This window comes from Carassius auratus, chromosome 44, assembly GCF_003368295.1.
Source record: "Carassius auratus strain Wakin chromosome 44, ASM336829v1, whole genome shotgun sequence".
In the NCBI taxonomy this organism is placed as follows: domain Eukaryota; kingdom Metazoa; phylum Chordata; class Actinopteri; order Cypriniformes; family Cyprinidae; genus Carassius; species Carassius auratus.
In genome coordinates this window covers 14,672,233-14,676,506 of record NC_039286.1, presented here as the reverse complement: position 1 = coordinate 14,676,506, position 4,274 = coordinate 14,672,233, and positions in this window count along the sequence as shown.

Here is a 4,274-nt window from a genome sequence, read left to right as displayed (position 1 = left end):
ACTAAAAAAAAAAATTATTCCTGGGAAAATGGTAACATCTGGGAATATGATCCCGTCATACCATTTTGCATTGCATCAGTATTTTAATGTTTTAATGCTTTACACACACACACACACACACACACACACACACATATATATATATATATATTAAGAAAACGTTTATATTTGCTCTTGATAGCCTATATGCTGATTGCTTTCTACAAGACATCTGTTTGACTTCGGATTGATCTTGTTTAGTTGAGTAATTTCTCGATTTGACCCTGATCTCGTTCTAAATTAACCCCGGCTGTGTTTATTAATACATTCAGAAACAGAAAGCTCAGACCATTATTTCTTCTCAGGTCATGACGCACGTCAGGATTCGTCCTGAGGGTTATTTGTTGCTTTTATTGTCCGAGTGAGAGGAATAAATCAAGCTGTTGTGATAGAGACTCGGGGGAGATGTTGTGCAGTCATCGGTCTTTCAGCGCTGATGAATGTCTGGAGGAAGACGGGTCACCCAGCAGCGCGACACAAACAGGTTCTGGTGTTCCGCTGAGATCTGGGACCGAGGCCCGCGCGCAGACTACACAACGTCGCGACCGGAAGTCATTGTGTTGATGAACTCTGAGTAGAAGAGCAGTCGATCCTGGCCGAGCTCCAGACGCTATTGTTCATCCGTGTGAAGTGTGTGATTATCCGGAGTCTCCGTTTCTCTTCCTTCACTTTCACACCTCGGCCAATCACAGCGCGTTCTCTCCCTGGAGCTCCGTTCAGCTTATTTTTAACCCCAGAACGTAAAATTACACTGAATTTGTTTAGTTTTGCTTAGCTAATTTTTATTTGGCAAGTTTTTGCACGAGCATTTTTTAAACACACATTTGGAAATTAAGTAAATCTAGTTAACTAAGTCAAGTAAAAATAAAAATGTAACTTGACCTGTTAAATTTTATTGAGTAAATTTAACTTACAAATCTGATATAATTGAGTTAAATCAGTTGTTCTTTTAAATACATTTTACTAGTTTTATGCATTGCTGGTAATTAATTGTATTCATTAAATTAAATTTAATGTTACCATTATAATGTCACAATAATACAATGAAAATGTGTAGTTAAGAGTATTTTATTAGGAACAAATAATGCAAGAAATAGCCAGCACACAGAAACCTAAGATCACTCACAGCAATAGTAAACATCAATGTTCAACGGCTTATTAAAAACAGACAGAAACTTTTCAGAAATTCATAAGAACAATCCTAAAACTAAAACCCTAAAACTCACTGGTTGTACTTCCCCAAAACAACTTGAAACTATTAAAAATGAAAAGATAAACATGTACTTTGCTCTTTCTAGATCTTATTGTTGGTGGCCTTTCAAGTAGGGATACAAAATTAAATACATTTACTGTTTCTGTGTATTTCAGGCGTTTAACCAAAATTGCACCATGCTTGTAACCATCTGTTATCGACATCAAACCAAATCGAAAGTGTGTCGTACTTGAATGTGTGTGAATGAGATTTGAGAGCAGCTGCAAATGGCAATAAACTGTGAATGAAGATTAAAAACTTTTATGCAGCTACTGAATTTTTCAAGGTTTTGAAAGAAGATCTCCATTGAACTTTTTGGACACAGTTGTTTTTCTTCACACATTTGCCTAAAACTTCAAAACTTCCAAAAAAAAAAAAAAAAAATGATTGCTCTTTTGAAACTGTATTAAGACAATTCTGTTCACATTGTCTGCTTTAACTGAGATAAAAACCCTTCTGATTCAGTTCCAAGAAAAAAACACGAAGGAAATGTTTTGTCCCCTGAGCATGTCTTTGATAAATGTAGAGTAAATCTGACATTATTGTAACTTTATCAAAAAGGCTCAAAATGAGCTCAGGAGAACAAAACACAACACAAACGATCAAAAATAAAGGAAGGAAATGCTTCAGGAATAACATTTAAACAAACAGGTTTGTACGCTCTCAGAACAAAAGGTACAAAATCTGTTACTAGGGCGGTTCCTTTTCAAAAGGCACACCTTTGTACCTAAGTGAAAACCTTTTGAAAAGGTCCTGCCCCAGTGACAGCTTTTGGACCTTTTTTTAAGAGTCTAAGGTGATTATTGAATCCTTCAAAGTTTATGTAACACAGTTTATCCAGTTGTTTGCAAAATATTATTTCTAATTTTGCTCATAAAATTAACTGTTTGACATAGTTACATAGTTTGTTTAGAGTTATACTTAAATAATTAATAATATGTTAATCAACTCATACTTGAAATACTGTTTAAACTATTATGCTCTGATTGAAATTTGGTGACTTTTTCTTGTTTAGAGTTATGAATGTGCATGCAAAAAAAAAAATTTATTTTTGTAAGGCTGAACAAAATTGGTGTTATATTGCGACCTCCATTAATGATTTCCATGCAGTTTCCAAAAAACATCAATAACGTGTCAAAAAAAAACAACAACAACAACTTTATTGTGGCTTGTTGAAGACTAAAATATGAAATACATGAGAACTTATGAAATGCAAGACATTTTGTCTTTTCTTCTGAATCATCCAAGGAAAATTCATAGTTTCATCATCTAGCTGAGTTTCACAGTCAAAACATCTGTCAAAGTTCGGTTTTGGTTTATTCGTCTTTTGATCTCAAGATGTTTCTAGACTGAAAAATGTTGTGAGAAACCGATTTTACACTCTTTGAGAAAAAGACAACAAAAAAGGCAGAAGTAAATAAACAGTACTTACAGTAAGTGCAATTAATGTAAGGTACTATTATAACAATTATTGCAACGTGATCTCATGTGAATACGTGTGTATCTTTACGTTAAATGTGGTTCTACAACACGTACATTTACTTATGTTTTCATGCACATAAAAACGTACAACTTTGACGTATTTATAGCAGTAAAACGTACATGCGGATAGTCACCACAAGTACGTTTGTGTGTGCATGGAAAACAATATAAATAAGACAATAAAAAAACGGAATTATTGCATTTCTCACACATTTTATATTTTTAGGTTGAGGTTTTCTGTTTCTGCATGAATCTCTAGTATTTTATTTTTACTACCCATGTCCTCTGCAGGGGAACATCTGATTGTGTTGTTACTTCAAACCTCAATCTGAAAACAACCACAGGCAGTCTTCAATGAAACTACTGATCTGCATAAAACAGAAATCATTTTCTGGCACCTTGACATTTCTTCACGTCAGCATTTCCACCGACTTTGACAGATGCATTTTGGAATAAGAGAGTTTTTGCACACTTTATTTGCCAGCAAATTAATGCTGAACATATTATGAACTGTGATCGATGAAAAAGAGCTCATGTTTGCACCAAGGTTTTCTTTTATGGAATAACAAGTCAAATGACATATTATGGAATATATGACCATATGCATAACCGCTGTAAACAGACAGAATATGATTTATGAAGCATTCCGCATGTGCAAAACAGTTCATGAAGGGAGAAAAACTTACCAGATACTGAATCCACATGGAGTCATGCCTGACAATATGATATTTCATAACATATAAAGTGTTTTCTATCAAGTCTGGTAAATATTATTTCATATTTGAAATGACTGAAAAACAATAAAGGTAAACTGTGAGTGGAGCCTGTGCAAAGAAAAACATATTAGCATGTGAAAACAAGTGTGTTAAAGGTCACAGAGTGTGAAACCAGTTTAACCAGTAGACATACATTTCTAATGGCTCACCTGTGACACAGTGACTCACAAAAGAGTGTCTGAAAACCTTCAACAAGGAAGACTCATCTTCTTTATGCATAAAATATTAAAGATTTTGGTAATAGTTTACAATAAGGTCCCATTAGTTAGTGTTAGTCAGTGAGCAACACATCTGTTACATTATTCATTCATCTTTATTAACAATAGTAAAAATAAAATATTCATTGCTAAGTCGTGTTAGCTCAGGCGCATTAAATAATATAAACAATAAATCAATTTATAATCAGTAATAGAAATAGTCTTTTAAATCAAAATAAACTTGGGTCATTTACATAATATTGATAGACACAACTTTTGTTTTTATGATGTAGTAAATGTTGAAATTAATATCAACTAAGATTAATTAATTATTTAGGAGTATTTTTTATTTTGTTAGTTCATGCTAACTAATGTAGTAGTAAACCCTGATTGAAAAGTAAAATCTAAAGCATGAAAGTTTTATCAATCTGTTTACTGTGTATTCAATTAATAGATGACTTTAACATGATCTCTCTCTCACACACACACACACACACACACACACACACACACACACACACACACACA